Below are 19,601 nucleotides of genomic sequence, written 5' to 3' on the forward strand. Positions count from 1 at the left end.
CATAGATGCAAAAATCCTCAACAAAATATTGGCAAACCAAATATAGCAATACATTAAAAGATCGTATACCATGATCAAGTGGGATTTATACCAGGGACACAGGGATGGTTCAACATCTGCAAGACAATCTATGTGATACACCACATTAACAAAATGAGGAACAAAAACCACATGATCATCTCAATAGATGCAGAGAAAGCATTCAACAAGATCCAACATCCATTTAAAATAAAAACTCTCAATAAAATGAGTACCTCAACATAATAAAGGCCATATCACAGCCAACATCCTACTCAATGGGGAAAAACTGAAAGCCACCTCTCTGAGAACAAGAACAAGACAAGGGTGCCCACTCTCACCACTCTTATTCAACATAGTACTGGAGGTTTTGGCCAGGGCAATTAGGCAAGAAAAAGAAATAAAAGGAATCCAAATAGGCAATGAAGAAGTGAGACTCTCACTGTCTGCAGACGACATGATTTTTTATATAGAAAACCCTAAAAATCCATCAGAAAGCTACTAGAAGTAATCAACAATTACAGCAAAAGTTGCAAGGTACAAAATCAACTTACATAAATCAGTAGCATTTCTACCCTCTAACAATGAACTGACAGAAAGAGAACTCAAGAACACTATCCCATTCGCAATCACAACAAAAAGAATAAAATATCTTGGAAGAAATTTAACCAAGGAAGTGAAAGACCTATACAATGAAAACTACAAGACATTCCTGAAAGAAATTGATGACGACATAAAGAGATGGAAAGATATTCCATGCACATGGATTAGAAGAATAAACATAGTTAAAATGTCCATACTACCTAAAGCAATCTACAGATTCAATGAAATCCCAATCAGAATCCCAATGACATTCTTCACAGAAATAGAACAAAGAATCCCAAAATTCATATGGGGCAACAAAAGACCCCAAATTGCTAAAGCAATCCTGAGAAAAAAGAACAAAGCTGGAAGCATCACAATCCCTGACTTCAAAATATACTACAAAGCTCTCATAGTCAAAACAGCATGGTACTTGTACAAAAAAAGGCACACGGATCAATGGAACAGAAGAGAAAGCCCAGAAATAAAACCATACATCTATGGGGGCTGGCCCCGTGGCCGAGTGGTTAAGTTAGCGCGCTCCACTGCAGGCGGCCCAGTGTTTCGTCGGTTCGAATCCTGGGTGCGGACATGGCACTGCTCGTCAGACCACGCTGAGGCAGCGTCCCACATGCCACAACTAGAGGAACCCACAACGAAGAATACACAACTATGTACTGGGGGGCTTTGGGGAGAAAAAGGAAAAAATAAAATCTTTAAAAAAAAAAAAAAAAAAAAAACCATACATCTATGGACAGCTAATCTTTGACAAAGGAGCTGAGGACATACAATGGAGAAAGGAAAGTCTCTTCAACAGATGGTATTGGGAAAACTAGACAGCCACATGTACAAGAATGAAAATAGACCATTCTTTTATGTCATTCACAAAAATAAACTCAAAATGGATCAAAGATTTAAAGGTAAGACCTGAAACCATAAGACATCTAGAAGAAAATATACACAGTACACTCTTCAAGATCAGTCATAAAAGGATCTTTTTGGACACCAAGTCTTCTCAGACAAGGGAAACAATAGAAAGAATAAACAAATGGGACTTCATCAGACTAAAGAGCTTCTACAAGGCAAGGGAAAATAAGATTGAAACAAAAACACAACCTACCAACTGGGAAAAAATATTTGAAAATCATATATCCAACAAAGGGTTAATCTCAATAATATATAAAGGACACACACAACTCAACAACAAAAAATCAAACCACCTGATCAAAAAATAGGCAGGGGATATGAACAGACATTTCTCCAAAGAAGATATATGGATGGCCAAAAGGCACGTGAGAAGATGCTCATCATCACTTATCATCAGGGAAATGCAAATCAAAACTACACTAAGATATCACCTTACACCCATTAGAATGGCTAAAATAACCAAGACAAAAAATAACAAATGTTGGAGAGGTTGTGGAGAAAAAAGAACCCTCATACACTGCTATAGGGAATGCAAACTGATGCAACCCCTATCTAAAACAGTATGGAGATTTCTCGAAAAATTAAAAATAGAAGTACCATATGACCCAGCCATCCCACTACTGGGTATCTACACAAAGAACTTGAAATCAGCAATTCAAAGAGACCCATGCACCCCTATGTTCATTGCCACATTATTCACAATAGCCAAATGCAGAAGCAACCTAAGTGCCCATCGACTGATGACTAGATAAAGAAGATGTGGTATATTAATATGATGGAATACTACTCAGCCATAAAAAAGATAAAATCGTCCCATTCACAACAACATGGATGGACCTTGAGGGTACTATGTTATGTGAAATAAGCCAGATAGAGAAAGACAAACTCTGTATGATTCCACCCATACGTGGAAGATAAACAAACACATGGACAAAGAGAACAAATTAGTAGTTACCAGGGGGGAGGGGTTTGGAGGGTGGGCACAAAAGGTGAAGTGGTGAATTTATAATATAACTGGCAAATAATAGTGTACAAGTGAAATTTCACAAGGTTGTAAACTATCATAACTTCAATAAAAAAATAAATTAAAAAAATGAAATTTATTATCACATATAAGAGGAAGTCCAGAAATAGGGCAGGCCCCTGAGTTAGTTGACTTAGTAGCAGGCTGAGGAAGGTGGACAGCCCCCAGGGAAGGTATATTCTCCAGTGCCCTTTTCAGATGTGTCCAGGAAGAATCATGAAAAAGAAGGTGGTCAAAAAGCCATGGAAAAAAATGTACTGAGGAGCTCCTCCCACAAAGCAGAAATAGTGACTAATCAAGGGATATTCCTCATCCCAGGGCAAGAGGCCCTTGTGAAGTGTGCAGGACTTCAGAATATAATGACATAGCTATTGACTGCTATGTCTCCCATTATTCCCCTTTCAGGAATGGGAGTACTTACTGCAGTTTATTGCAGTTACCCATCCCTGTTCCATCTTTGTATATTGGATGTTTCGGTAAGTAGATAATTTACCTTTTTTGGTCTGTAAGTCTCTGGATTAAGAGGAACCACATTCATGCTTTATAGAGAAACTATCAAAATACGTCACACTTTGAGCCTGATACTGTGATTGGATGGGACTACTGAGTTCTCTCTCTTGGCTATGGAATGAGTATATTTTGCATGTGGGGGAAAGGAATATTTGTGATCAAGAGGGTGAATTATGGTAGATTATATTGTATTAGGGTTAAGAACACTTGGTGCTTCTCCCTGAGGGGTGATTATATATCCCTGTCCACTGACATCAGGCTTTGCCATATGACTTCCTTTGGCCAATAAAATGTGAGAAGCCACATAGTAGAAGTAGAAGCTTTAACAGCCATTGCATGGTTCTACTATATTCTTCATTTTCCTTTATCATAAAACTGGCAATGCTCCAGGTAGGGGCTGCTCGCTTAGCATGGGCTCCAGAAGGCGGACAACGTCAAACTGAGCTGCAGCTAACCAATGTAAGAAATGTTACAAGATCAGAAAATAAACTTTGGCTGTTTTAAGATTCTGAGATTTTGGAATTTTTTTGTTACAGCACCATAAATAGCCTCCACTAACTAAAACAATGACTATTTTACAATTATTTCTGACCTTTTGATTCTTTAAATACATGTAATGAGGTCATAACATACCAAAAAAACCACTGTTTCCTTAATTAGACTTACTTTCAAAGTCTAAAAAATTAGAAAAAGACTTCTTTTTAGTCAAGGCCTGGCATAATTCTTATCTACCAATCTAAATCTACATAAACTAGTATCACCTTTCCCACTTAAAGATCTGTAAAGTTCTAACATCTGAATAAATGATGCTATTATCCCAATATTCAACTAGAGAACTTGCAGTTTCCAATATACCCAATCATTTAAAATTTACATAATAATGTACAAGCCCTGTATACTATACATATTTGCATGTTTTCCCAAATTAAAATAATTTGTTATAGATAAAAAGTAAAAATGCACCCATGGAGTTTCTTATATAGGAATAGTTTTTAATATCATACACTAACTATTTTTTATACACCAAAGAATCTTCTAAATTAAAGCCATTCAGATCTCAGCATGTTGCAACTAAGTTCAACTACTTGAAACAAAAAGAGGAAATAGGTTACCTATAGCAATCTACATTTTGGTTGAATATGGCAACAAAAGGAAGTGGCTTGTTAAAGCAGCAACAGCATATTTATTGGTATATTCCAACCTGAAATGAAAATTATAATGTGTATATTTCATATTTTCTTGGATTAACATTATTTATGACAATACCTAGATGTTCTTCTATATTGACAAGTTTACCTAAGATTATATGTTATAATTTTTTTTAAATCATAATTCCAACACTAGTCCTACTGCTTATAAACAGGATTACTTTCTGGCAAACTAACAAACAGTTCCCTAAACAAGTACATAAACAGAAAACAAAGCTAAAAAAATCTCTCTGCAGATTTATTTTCTATTTAGTGTTTACATTTTAGCCTAATGGAATTAGAAGGAATATAATTGTGAAAAAATATAACAAATGGAATAAACCCAAACAAGCCAACCAAGGAGATAAACAAATGGGGCAAGGAAGTGGGGAGAGAAAACCAAAAAGCTAAAACAATTCAATAAGTATTAAATAACTTTATTCGAATCCCATATCAGGAGAGTGGCAGATTCCCTAAGCAATATTACACAGAAATTAAATTTTTGTTCTATAGAAATGAGCCCTATTTTTAATAGAACCATTTAACTACCTAAATATAGCTAAAATTAATTTTAATTTAGCTGAGTGCATTATACATGATTATTCATTTGAAAGATTATCTTTAGCAACCTGTCAGGCCAACAGAGAAAGAGCAGGACTGGGAAGAGACCAATGACAACAGTGGACAGTACCGATGCCTGTGCATTTCCAACCATGTCCCCCAGCAAATACAGCATAGCATCACTCACTTGAACTTCTTAGGATCTAAATTATAAAATATTTTTAAAATAATCTTGCTTTGTAATTTTAGATATATAAAATAAAGCTAGTGGATGACAGCAGCAGCCAAAAAGACATATGATTTTGTTTTGAGTAAATGTTTCAACACTCAGCATATTAAGTGTAAATGGTACATCTTTCACTCTGCACTGTCATCCCTATGCTCACATCCACATTTACAAATTTCATCCATTCTACACAAGATGTCACCTCCTCCAAGAAAGCCCAACTTATACCTCTTTAATGGCCTTTGCAGAATAGTATAGGCACCTTATCATGGGTTTACCTTTTACCGTATGTCTGAGCAAGTTGTTTATCTTCTCTCCACCCCAGTCTGCATGTCTGTAAAATAGGGATTAAATTAACACCTAGCTCTTAGGATTGTTGTGAGGATTACGAGAAAGAATACACATGAGGCACTTAGAATAGGCCCTGACACACACATTAAATTCTCAGTTAATTTTAGTTCTTTTAATTATAGAGAAGCAGAAGATAAACTGAGCTATTGACTATTATATCTCACAGCTAACACATTGCTTGGCACCTAGCAGTTCTCAAATATCCACTTTTGAATGCATAAAGAACTCTTCCTTGAGAAGTACTTCTAATGAGAGACTGAGAGCAGGAAAAGCCAGCAGAGGAGTTCAAGGTGGAGGTGAGCAGTAACAGTTTTTAAAACTGCAGGCGATTCAAACAGTGTGAGAATTAGGGGGAAAAAGGCCCTGGGTTGTATGGTCAATACGTTAAAGTAACCTGTTTCCCCTGGGGATTATATTAGGGATTTTTTAGGAAAAATGGGTCATAGTAATAAAATATAAACAGACCCTAAATTTCTGGTTAACTTTGATTGATGAAAACAAATTTTAAATCAGAGAAGAGTAGCAAATTTATACAACTATAAAGTGTTGTTGTGTAATAAACATGGCTAGTATACACTTTAAATATACCTAAGACCGTTTTTTAAGTGCCTTCAAAAAGTTCGTAAACATAGTCTTTTCAAGAAAGGTCATCTTAACCAAATTATCAGTGAAGAACCCTTTATCTTGTGTGTTTGCTTTGAGGTTTTCTCCATTTTTCAAGGCCTTTTCAATCAATTAAGGTATATTTAAAGACTATGATTATGTTTATATGCGTACATATGTATTATGCATGCACTATAAGCACATACATGGAAGTCTACAAACAGAAAAAAGCATCCTTTCTATTAACTTATCACAAACACACAGAGATGTTAGATATCAGAAGACCATGCAAGATGAGTATCCTGGAGTCCCTTCTACTGCCTTTCACCCTCTTCTTTTGTCTTTTTTGTGGTCTTTTCTATCCCTCTGAACTCTCTCCATGGTCACAGCTCCATTTTAGAAGAGTAACTCAAGAAGAATAAATAGCTCATTCTAAATTCCACTCATGCTTCCATCCTGGTGGTCATGGCAGGTCCTTATCCTATGTCAATATAGGGCAGGTGGAAATTCTTCAGATTCCTCAGATTGGACCTTTTATGAGACAAACAAACTTTTCTCTTTATATTATTAACTAACTATATACCCATTGGAGCCCAGATGCTTTTGGTCAGTGGAGTTAGACAACTTCCCTCTTGGTATGTCAATTTGGATTAGGACTAGATGTTTTGGAGTATAGGAGTACAGTAAATTCCTTTATATTGTATCTATTTGCATCCTTTGCCCTGGGGCCAAGAGCCTTCCAGGAGAAAAATAATTAAACTCCATCCACAATTGAGGTTGAGATATACCTAACTGACAGAGAATTGGGGGCCATAACGGAAGTCAGATTTTAGGAGGGGATTTGCCAGAAAAGAATTCACCATAAGGAAAGAATATACAATGAGTTAGACCAGTTAAAGCACCTGAAATGATTGGAGAATATTGGTTATGGGTATGGCAAACAGCCAAACTTGTCCCAACACAATCACCTTAGTGGAATAAGTCTGTGAGAATGTGTATGTGTATGCATTTCTGAAATTACAGTACTTTGGAGTTCCGTCAATTTCACTGTGGGGCTCTCTTGACCCCCAACACCTTTTCTTACCTTGAAAAGACATCTTTGCCTGGGTGAATAAATAAAGACCTATACCGAAAAATCAGCATCAACAGTGATGGTGGCAGGCAGTTTAAGTGGTACTCATGAGAAGAGAATGTGGGTGACTCTAATGAAATAGTTCTACTTGGGGCCTTTGCTTCAAAGTTAAGGCTTGACTCACTTTAGCATTTGAGTGAAAAAGCTTTATTGGTAACCAATGAACACTGGGACTCAAGTAACTTTCTAGAAGACTCCCTACCTCCAATTCTGGCAATGGAGTGGAATTTACAATAAGCATTCTATTTGCTTCCTAAGAATGAAAACACAGAATTGTAGATTTATTGATGTTAATGTCCACCAGCCAAAGAACATCAAGAACATACCAGTAGTTGAAGAAGTTGGGTTCATTGCTTGTTGCCACAAGGGAAAAAACACACCACTGAGGAACCATGGGTACCTCAGTAAGAGGATTTTAGAGCTCATTATAGGATTTGGGCTTATGTTAGCTGATTTTGGAGAGAGTATAGGGAAGTACAGCTTTGCTCTGGATTGAATCCTGTCAGGAAGCAGGGGTAATTTAGCAATTGGGAATATTAATAAATCTTATCTATATGACAGGAGGAATGAAGTAAAGCTTAGCTATAATTGGTAAAGAAAGAGCAGTCATTCATATTAGCCAGGATAGGAAAATGTTTGGTCACTTTTGTGGTTTAGACATTGTTCATGTTTTTGCCTGTATTCAGACATACTATGGAGTGGTTTTGTTTTTGCCTTGATCTACGCAGTCACAGAGTAGCCTTGTCTGATGTTGATATTCTGTGAAATTTTCCATGCGAAACAACAACCACCACCACCTGCCAAGGCCTAATTGTGAGGGGTAGGCCAGCTCCCAGATGTCACTTTTTTATTGGTGACAACATTAGCTAAAGTAGTTACATTCTAATTTCAACAACTTCAAATATGGCAGATATTCATTGACAATAGTAACAATAGTGGCAACCAAACAGAATCTTTCATTAAAATGTTGGGTCTGAGGAAAAATGCAGCCAAGTAATCACTTCCAAAGTGACTCCTAGATACCTAGTATCTCCTTAAAGATCCTAGGAAATACCTGGGCATCCAATAACATTTTGGACTTCCTGTGCCTATGCAGCTGGGGTCTGAGAGAATCCAAGAGTAGTGTGAAACCTGAAATAATCATCAAATGGGTGGTGACCCCTATGACATCTGGATTAAACATATGCACATTGAACCATTTAAAGAATGTTAGAGAACCTTTCTTTCATATTAAATTTATCATAGTTAGAATAAAAAAAAATTGGTTTCTAAAAAATCATTTGCATGATGATGCTATAGTGGACATCTGCTTTTGGCTGCCCAACATTCATTCTCCTCTTTCCTTGTAAGAGGACCCAGAGTTTCCTTTGGGAAACAATCCCTCCCCATTCCCAGTCAATCAACATATCTCATCTCCTTGGTTTCAATGACTGGTTTAAAAATAGACACAATCCAGCCTTAAGCCAATTACGATGCACATTTATCTGACCATAGTGATTGGTGCAGAAATAGGCATATGACCTCAGTTGAGGCAAACAAAGGTGAACTTCAGAACTTTGGCTCAAAATGCTCTACTTGGTGATATAAAGATATGAGATTGAGAATGCTGCAGCCATTTTGTGAGCCCAAAGAGAGCCAGCCTAGCTAGGAACTGAGTAGAGGAAGGAGTATGAAGAAAGAAATCTTGGCGATGCTTTTCGAGGTCTGGATACAACTGGATCTACTCTGGGTTGCTAAGTTGTATGAACTAATAAATAATCAACCATTTATTGTTTGAGCCAGCTTCAGTTTAGTACTCAATCACTTTAAACACAAAGAGTGCTGGTAGAACAAACATACAAGTTAATAACTTCTGATTTGGAAAACTTACTCAAATAAAGTAAAATTTCTATTATACAAAACACTAATATAATATCAAAATAATAATGTGATCACCAAATCCATTCAAACAGCATCAAGGTCCAAAACTTTGGATGCCGTGATCTGTTTTATGTTTGTTTTTTAACATTATGATCTAATTCCTTAGTAAAACCATCTTCATAAAAAGGTACTGATGCAATTTCCTTTCCAATGCTAACGATTGAATTACTTTTAAAAGTATATCATAATCTGTTTTATAAAACAGTAAAATAGACTATTTTTAAACTGTATTTAAGGTTTTTTGACAAAGTATGAAAAAGATAAGTTTCCTGAGAGAATTTATAATAACAAATTTTATCGTCTGTCCTTTTGATTTTCAGATTAACCTCTTACATAATTTTGACCCTTCAAAAGTTCTTGCACTAAGCTTTTTATTTTTACCTTCAATTGTAAATTTCCCCATAGTTTTACAAAACGATGACAGAGGAATGTGCCTTTAAAGGTCAGCACATACATTTCTATACCTAATACTTTAACAAAAAAAGCCATTAGGAGCCTATATAATGAGTCATTAATAATCAAGCAAATCACATTAATTTAAGGCTCTGATACAAAAGATTTTATCTTGTTTTTGTTCTTATTTTTGGAAAAAAAGTATATTATGATTGTACCCTTCAAAAGAGCCTGCATACAAAAATTTTATTCAAGAATATCAAATTAAATTTCAAATAATCCCACAGGAAAATGTAATGAGTCCACATGCTAGCTTATCTATGAATTACACATTGTCTTTCATTAAAATGGATCATATACTTCTCCTCCTGTCTAAGTATAATCCTTCTGTCTGTACTTTAAGTCTCATTCACTTCCTTTTCAGGGATCTCAGAATGAGTATTCTTTCTCTTGCCTGTATCTTCAAAATCCAAGTCTCTCCCATTAGGAACAAATAATAATTAAAAAGTCTCTGTAAACTGCCTAACATTCTAGCTATTAAAGTTTCTTTACTCTCTCTCAATATCAAGTTTCTTGAGTGTTGCCTTCATTTGCTGTCACACTTTCTTACCTTGCTAAACACTCCTTAATGTACTGGAATCTGGCTTCTACATGAATGCCTCGACAAAAGTAGTAATCTGACAGAGATCATTACTGACTTCTGTGTTACTTTTCAAGCTTCATCTTGTCTGACATCTTAGAAGCACAGACATTTGCCTACCTATCCTCTTTCTTGAAAGACTCTTTTACACCATTGGTACAAGAGTCACCAAATACATGTGGTCTTTCTCCTACCTTTTTGGCTGCTCCCTTTATCCAACTCTTACATGCCACTTCTGCCCAAGCCTTTGTGGGGGCCTGGAATTGGCCACCCCAAGATATGTCTTTGGCATGAGGATTGTTTGGGGATGGTTACTTTTAATAAACTGCAGACAGGAAAGGAACTCTGAGAAGCAGAGTTTACTTACCCTTTGTAAGAGACATTTACATTGTAAAGGAAATCTCCATCTGTAAGGGTGTCTCCCTCTCTGTACCAGGAAGAAGGGGGGATGACCTTATCTCTAGAAACTCTCATCAATGCAGAAGGCAAGGACTTAAATCTGCATAATAATCTTATTCCTGTTTCCTGTGCTTGTCTGGTAACCTCCTGTAACTGACTCCCCCCAACATCCTCCTTTGTCTTTAGCTGAATATGATATTTAAGGTGGTGGCTTCAGCCATTTTGGTGAGTTGCTCAGCTTGCCTGAGCCTCTCCCATGTATACATGCTATAAAGCTTTGTTTAATTTTCTCCTGTTATTCTGTCTCACGTGAATTTAATTCCTTCTCCAGCCAGAAGAACCCACAGTGGGTACAGGAAATGTCTTCCTCGCCTACACCTTCTTTTCTTCTTACTCTGTACAGTCTCTCTAGTTTTCCTCCTCCAGTATCTCCAAATCTTTAACTATCATCTATATTTTGATAACTCAATTCTATATCTCTTACCTATCCTGGGCTTTAGAACCATACACTGAAATGCCTATTCAATAGCTCCTATTGTATGTACCATAGGCATGTCAAATTTAATCCATCTGGATTTAACTCATAATCTGCTCTTCCTCATAAATGACTTCACCATGCACCCATTTATCTGAGTAATTAACTATGACATAATACTTGAATCCTCCCTTTTCCTTATCTCTCAAATCCAATCAACCACCAAGCAGGGCCTTGTGAGTCAAGCCTTTGTCTTAGCAGCAATAAGAAATCACTGAATGGCATTAAGTAGTGGAGGGACAAGATCACATTTGTATATTAGGAAGATTAACTACATTATGGAAGATGGAGTAGATGTAATCACAGGAAATTACTTTGACCTGAACTGAGGTAGAAGTCACAGAGGGAAAGGTACTTTAATGGATGTTCCATGTCAAATATAAAAATAAACACGTTGAGAAGAGTGTTTTTTTTTAAACCAAGTGTTAAACTAAATATACTAGAAATAAATTTTTCTTCCTGCTACATCATCCCTTTAGAAAATCTGTTCTCTTACAGCCCTGTTTACACTCTATAACCTTGTACCATCCCCTCTTTGCCCTATCCTCAGCTGATTGGATCACCTGTGGATATCTGACTTCAGAAAAACCTTACCATAGATGAGGTTAACCCAGTTAAGACCTTTTATACTAGGTGCATGGAACCGGGATAGCCCGTCTCTACTGGGTTCTGAAACTAATTTGCTTATTCTATTGAAACATTACAATGTTTGCATTTGGTGAGGAATTTTTGAGTACTATATACCCAAATAAAATCTCAGAGAAAATATAATATCAGAAAATGTGAAACAGTCTTTGAAAAGTTAATACCTTTTAATAAAACAATTGACTTGCTAGAAATCCTACAGAAATAATTTTTTTAAAATAGGGCAAAGATTTGAAGGGGGCAATGATGTTCACTACCAGGTTATTTACAATAGCAAAACATTGGATTAGATAGTCAAGAACAGAAGATTGCTACAGAATATACATAAAAACATTAACAATGCTTATTTCCGTATGGTGAAATTATAATGATTTTACTTTCCTTTAGATTTTTCAAGTTTTATGAATTAAGCATGTATGCCTTTTCTAATTAGAAGCAAATAAAAAATATTAATAGAAAAGTCTATTCACCATTTTAATTAGCCAAGGAATCAATCTCCACATCACAATAATGGGATAAACTGACATTATGTATCTCCAAAAGAGATGCATTACCTCACTTATGCAGTGTTTTTGGCCCTAAATGTTTAATTAAGTCATGAGGAAACAATTAGACGAATCCATATTGAGGGACATTCTTCAAAACCGGCCTGAACTCTCCAAAATGTCAATATCTTGAAAGACCTCAATTGTTCTAGATTAAAGGAGAGTAAAATGACATTACAACTAAATTTGAAGTATGATCCTTAATTGATCCTGTATGGTTAAAAAAAAAGAGAGAGAGAGAGCGAGAACTAGAGGAATCTGAATATAGACTGTATATCAGAATATATTATTGTTCAGCATTAAATTTCTTGAGTGTGATAATGACATTGAGGTAGGGTATACATGCAGTGTTAGGGTATATAATGGTCTGTAGGAGATTATCCTGTTCTTAGGAGGTACATGCTATTATACATGGATTTAGTGGTAAAGTGTCATACTGCTGCAACTTACCTTTAAATAATTCAGCTAAAATACATACATGCACAGACACACACACACACACCAGTGTTTTGCACACTGTTTCCAAGGAGCCTTTTTTAGACATTTTTTTCCCTAACTAGCTCTCCTTCCCCCATAAAATTTTTTTCAGTTGTGGTAAAAAACATAAAATTTGCCATCTTAAACATTTTTAAGTGTACAGTTCAGTACTGTTAAGTATATTCACACTCTTGTGCAATCAATCTCCAGAATTTTTTCATCTTACAAAGCTGAAACTCTGTACCCATTAAACAACAAATCCCATTTCTCCCCGACTCATCCACTCATTGCCTGGCAACCACCATTCTACCTTCCCATTCTATGATTTTGGCTGCTCTAGATACCTCATATAAGTGAACTCATACAGTATTTTTTTTTGGTGATTCGCTTATTTCACTTAGCATTATGTCCTCAACGTTCATCCATGTTGTGGCACGTGTCAGAATCTCCTTTCTTTTTAAGGGTGAATAATATTCCATTCTTTATATATGACACGTTTTGTTTATCCATTCATCCATCCTTGGACACTTGGGTTGCTTCCACCTTTTGACTATTGTGAATAATGCTTCTAAGAATATGGATGTACAAATATCTAAGAACTTGCTTTCAATTATTTTGGATGTGTACCCAGAAGTGGAATTGCTGCATCATATGGTAATCTATTTTAATTTTTTGAGGAACTGTCATACTGTTTTCCATAGCTGTTGCACCACTTTACATTGCCACCAACAGTGCCCAAGTGTTCCAATTTTTCCACATCCTCACCAACACTTGTTATTTTCTATGTTTATTATAGTAGCCATTGTAACAGGTGTGATGTGCTAGTTCATTGAGATTTTGATTTGCATTTATTTCCCTAATGATTAGAGATGCTGAACAATTTTTTGCATGCTTATTGGCCATTTGTATACCTTCTTTGGAGAAATGTCTACTCAAGTTCTTTGCCTATTTTTTAACCGGGTTGTTTTGTTGTTGTTGAATTGTAGAAGTTCTTTGTATATTCTGAATACATAAATTATCAGATATACAATTCACAAATATTTTTTCCCATTCCATAGGTTGCCTTTTCACTCTGTTGGTCATGTCCTTTGATACATGGAAGTTTTAAATTTTGATGTAGTCTAATTTGTCTTTTTTTGCTTTTGTTTCCTGTTCTTTTAGTTGCTATATCCAATAAATCATTGTCAAATCCAATGTCATGAGCTTTTGCCCTATGTTTTCTTCTAAAAGTTTTATAGTTTTAAGTTTTATGTTTAGGTCTTTGATCCATTTTGAGTCAATTTTTTAATATAGTATAAGGTACGACTCCAACATCATTCCTTTGCATGTGGATATCCAGTTTCCTATAGCCTCTTTATCACGAATCAGCACTGACTGGGTGTAGGTTAGGGATAGTTAGGTAGGAAAAACTTGCTACTTGGATCTAACTTAACTTTTTCTGACAAAATAAGAGCATTCATGTTATTTAAAAACAAACTTGTATTAAGTATCAACTTCATTTAATCTTTTCAAAGATATATCTTACAAATATGTTCATTTTTCTAAACCTAAGTGCTTGCTGTATAAAAGTGTTTTATTTAGAGAAGTACTCATACCTAAATGTACAACTACTAGAACAGTTTTTTTAATGAGAAAATGTTCAAATAGTAGCTAGTTTTGGAAATTTCAAGTTTATGAATAAAGTTTGAAGTATTTGGTCATCTAAAGGTACAGGCAGAAAATAGTCACTATAAACTCTCACAGATGGGAGAGAAAAAAAAATTTGAGGAGAAAATCTACAAACAGTAAAACCCTCAAAAACTTTCCTCATTCCACATGTTCTCAAAAAGAGAAGACATCCCTACTCTCAATTTGAAAGTCAAATGGATGACTCAGGTATCACTAATTTTTCTCAACTTGCTTAAAAGTTTTTAAATTATTCCATGAACTTGGCATTATTGCCATTCATAAAATTATTCCATAATGTGCAAAAAGAATAAAATAAACCTTACAAGTATTAAACAGTTCTAGATTACAAGGTACCAAAACAAATTCTGATCATCAGAATCATGTGATCTGATCATCAAACCAATATCTTTTTTCTCTTCTCATTATGCTGAATACTTCGATTATGAATTGCAACCAAAATATAAACTACAACTATATTGTAGTAAACATGTACATTCTTATTTCAAAAGAATACTATTTCTTGTCAAATTGATAATCATATCACAGAACTTGAATGACTACATTGTCATATAAAGACTCTGCCACCCTTTAAAAACCATTTCTAGTCTGTTCCATTTTAAATACCATCCAATATCCTTTAATAATATTAATACACCACCAAATTACTTTCTTTGTAGAACAAAGACAAGCACTTTAAAGCTTGCAAAGTGACTAATTCTTAACGTTGTCAAATTAAGTTAAGCAATTTAATGCAATTACTAAATGTACTGACTTCTTTAAAAATTGTAGCAATTAGAGAAACTATTTCACTACTTTTATAAGGTACATAAATAACTTGGTTCAAGCAAAGTTGTTTGGGCACGCTGGCTTTTTTTTGGCAGGGGTTGGGGGGAGAGGGGCGTTGCTGAATTCTGGTAGCCATTCTTGCAGTCAAAGGCAAATCCAACTTGTTGGTCATAGCTTGCATTCAACCAAACCGAACAAGAGCATTTGATACTATAAAATCAGATCGCTTCCTAGCTCTGGTTTTGAGCTCACACTGTTAAAGTAGTGCACCTTCTTATTTTGCTTTATAGCCACGACTGTTAGTGTTAAGGGTAGTTTGCACTACAGAAAAAACAACTTTGATCTGAGTTGGGCCGCCTTTAGAATTTCCCATTGTCTGGACAGACCCTATACCATGCCTGCTAAAGAAAGTCCAACTATAAATCCCCGGAACTTGTTAGGAGTTAGGAGATGGCCCAATCCTTGGACAACTGGGCCTTGGACATTTATTTTCTCTCAAGGAAATAAGCAGATTGAAGTCAATGATACTAGTTCTTTCCAGCTTTAAATTGAATAAATGGGTGATGAAAACAAAAACATCTATGTAATGAGACTTACTTATATACTGTGATTAATCATTCCAACTCTGTAACTAGTTTTTCCATCAATAAATTGAGGTTATTAATTTATCCTTTTACCTTAATGTATTTTCACTTGCTTTCTTCTTGTTTTCTCAACACCAAAGCCTATGGCTGTCTTTTCAAAATATATTCATCCTTCGCCTCCTCTCTCCTTCATTCACTCATTAGTCAATTACTATTCTATTATACCAGGTACAAGGTTGAACTAGTATATTAGGCACTAGGGATTTAAGAGTAAACAAAACAGACATGGTCCTTACTCTCTCGAAATCTACAGTCTAACAGAGGTGGCCAATATTGCAAACACACATAAAATTTCAATAATTATTTCAACAATGCTAAGTACTAAGACACTATGAAAATCTATAAATAGGGGAATCTGATCAAGTCACGGAGATCAAAGAAGGTGCCCCTGAGAAGGGGATCCTTGATATAAACTCTGTTTTTATAGGATAAGTAGGCCTTAACCAAGAAAGAAGGGAGCAAAAGTAATCTATGCAAGAGAACAGCACAAAGGCCCTATGGTGGAAGCAAACATGTTGAACATGAAGAACTGAAAGAAACCTCAATATTACGGAAATGAAGGGGGCTGCATAATGCACAATGAAGCTGGAGAGGAAGACAGGCTCCATAGTCATGAAAGGGTTAGAAGCAGCGGACTGATATGACTGGATTTGTGTTTGATAAAGATGACTCTGACTACAATGTGGAGATGGATTTGAAAGGGGGTCCATGTACTGTGGGAATTAGGAGACTATTATAGTAGTTCAGGAAGAGAAGATCATAGGTAAATCAGAGTACAGGCTACAGTGGAGGGAAGGTAGATGGATTTTAGAAGTATTATATAAAATGAATAGGTTTGGCTGATGGATTGGGTATGAGGAGTGTATTAGTTACCTATTGCTGTTTTAAAAAATTACCCTAAAACTTGGTATCTCATAATTTCTGTGGGTCAGGAATCAGGGTACAACTTAGCTGGGTGCCTATGACCCAGGCTCAGTCATAAGGCTGCCACTGAGGTGTTGACGAAGGATGCAGTCACCTCAAGGCTCGACCAGTGAAGGATTCACTTCCAAGCCCAGCCATGTGGCTGTTGACAGACCTCAAGTCCTCTTCACCTGTTGGTGGGAGACATGAGTTCCTTGCCATGGGAACCTCTCCAGGAGGCTAATCACAACATAGTAACTCGCTTCCTTCAGAGTGAGGATAGAGTTGGGGAGGGGAATCAGAGAGAGGGAGTAAAAGAAGGCAAGCAAGAAGGAAATCACAGTCTTTTTGTAACCTAATTTGGAAATGACCTCTCAGAACTTTTAACACATTGTATTCACCAGAAGTGAGTCACTAGGTCCAGTCCACACACAAGCAGAGATGATTACACAAAGGGCATGCAGACCAGAAGGTGATCATCATTGGAGGCCATTTTAGAGGCTGCCCACCACAGGGAGCAAGGAAGCAGGAGGCACTGAGGTATTAGTGAGATTGGGAAGGATGGAAAAGGCCCAGGTTTGGAGAAGTTTTGTTTTGGACACATTGAGTTTGAAAGGACAAGGTGCCTTTAATTCAATAAACAGATATGTGTTTATAAAATACCTACTCTGTGCCAGGTACTACTCTAGGAGATGGGATATACTCATGAACACAGGAAAAGTCCTTGAACTCATGGAATTTACCTTCTAATTGCTGAACACAGATGACAGACATTTAAACAAATAAATTCAGATAATGATAAGGGGTGGAGAAAGAAAATAACAGGACAAAGTTGTGAGTTTCTCTTCAGCTATGGTGTCAAAATATGCTTTTCAGAGACCCAAGTAGATTGTTGAAAGCCTTCAGATGTCCACTAGATTCCTCCTGTGCTCTCATTGTATTTTCCCCTCTCTTATAGGATTTATCGAAAACTGTATTACAGTGCAAGTCATTCTTTTGTGCTAGGTCAAAAAAATTCCACCACCTACCAAGATATCTACATCTACTCCCTGGAATGTGTGGATGTTTCCTTATTTGGGAAAAAGGTCTTTGCAGATGTGACTAAGTTAAGGATCTTGCAATAAGGAGACAACCTTGAATTATTCAAGTGGTCCCTAAATGCCATCACCATTGTCCTTGTAAGAGACACACAGAGAAGACACACAGAAGAGGAACAGGAAGTGTGACCATGGAGGCAGAGATTGGAGAAATGCAGCCACAAGTCAAGGAACGCCAACAGCCACCAGAAACTGGAAGAGGAAAAGAGCAGATTCTCTTCTAAAGCCTCCAAAGGGAGTGCCACTGACACCCTGATTTTGGAGTTCTGGCCTCCAGGACTGTGAGAGAATACACTTCTGTTGTTTTGAGCGACCCAGTATGTGGTAATTTTTTACAACAGCCACAGGAAACTAATATACCCGTTCAATGTTATTCCCTAGCACTGGACTCATGGCATTCATTACATGTTGTAATTATTTGTTTGTTCCCTTTTTTATTGTGTTTCATTCCATTAATATTCAAGTTCCTTGAAGATGGGGACTTCCCTGTACACCTTGCTCTTGGCATAGTGTTTAGAAAATATTGCATTCCTAGGAATTATGTGTTAAATGAATGAATGGATAAATGTCCCCCATTAGATAACAAGTCTTGTAAGTCAGAGACCATGTCTATAGACCATAATTCCCAAGCTCGCAGCACAGAGCCTTGCCAAAAACTATTGTTGAACTTGGTTTGAGCTATAAGAATCAGGAAGTCTGGATTCTGGATATTGTACTGCAACTTACAGCTACGTGATAGCCCCACCTCTATCTTGTACACATCTAGTATTAGATTTAGTATATTCAAGTAAGTTTGTTCTTATCTGCTCTTCTCAGCCCTGACAAGAAGAGCCAGATTGCATTCATTTTCTCATTCTGTACACGATCTACGATGCTTGGCATATTGTAGGAGCAACAATTATTTAAGACTTTTGGGTGAATTAGAGTAACATCAGGCTCAGCTATAACCAAAAGTCAACACTGCATCCTTGAATAAATTCCTAATCAACTCTGAACCTCAACATTCTCAGCTGAAAGAAGATTAACCCTTACCTCGCAGAGATATGAACCTGTGAAACTCTTAGCCTGTGATAGGGGCTCCATGAGTGATACCTGATTATTAATAATCCTATTCCACTGACCTAAGTCAGCTTTGAGTACAGCATCGGACAAGAGCTCCAAACCAGCACCATCACTTATTGGCCATGTGATCCTAGGCAAGCTATTTTACCTCTCTGAGCCACAGTTCCTTGGCCAAAAACTGACAGTAATCCTACCTTCTAAGAGCGGTTCTGACATAGAAACTAAATGAAGTAACCAAATAAACTTAGAGCGCTTGGCTCAATAACGCATGTAGTTATTTGAGCAAATAAACCTTGGCTTTTTAACGTGCGCGGTGATCTTGAGCAAACACTCCTACGTCCTTGGGGCTTCTGAAACAAGGAAAGGGAAGAGCAGCCCCTAATACTGACTCAATGAACCCAAGTTTGGAAACTTTCGAACCAAAGGCCACTTGAAGGTTCCAAGATTCCATGACTCTTCAGCAACCTACCAGTTATCAATGTTTACAAGCAAGAGAGACCAAGCCGACGTGACAGGTTTTTCAGAAGAGTCCAGCGTCTGTGGTATGTCTTAAACGAGGCTAAGTTTGGGCTTTTTCGCAGGTACAGGTGACGATCTAACGAAAGCTCCGGTCACAGGTCGGCGGTCCACTAACTCCCCGAGAGTGCCCGGGTTGCTTAGGCAACGCTGACGTCACCGCGTAGTCTCACGTGCCGATTGGCAGGAAGCTCATACAGCGCAACGCGCAGGCGCCTCGTGGGAGCCAATGGGTGCCGCCGGAACGTTG

General features: G+C 36.8%; 1 long non-coding RNA gene across 1 annotated transcript; it reads right to left on the bottom strand.

Annotated features, from left to right (window-relative positions):
• Window positions 1-4,030: 4,030 nt before the first annotated feature.
• Window positions 4,031-19,515, bottom strand: LOC138918223 (uncharacterized). Its single transcript, XR_011427266.1, has 3 exons — window positions 19,305-19,515; window positions 5,314-5,369; window positions 4,031-4,262 (listed from the first exon to the last, which is right to left on the bottom strand). It is a non-coding gene; the product is annotated as an uncharacterized lncRNA (long non-coding RNA).
• Between the last annotated feature and the right edge of the window lie 86 nt (window positions 19,516-19,601).

Source organism: Equus caballus, chromosome 16 (genome assembly GCF_041296265.1).
Source record: "Equus caballus isolate H_3958 breed thoroughbred chromosome 16, TB-T2T, whole genome shotgun sequence".
Classification (NCBI taxonomy): domain Eukaryota; kingdom Metazoa; phylum Chordata; class Mammalia; order Perissodactyla; family Equidae; genus Equus; species Equus caballus.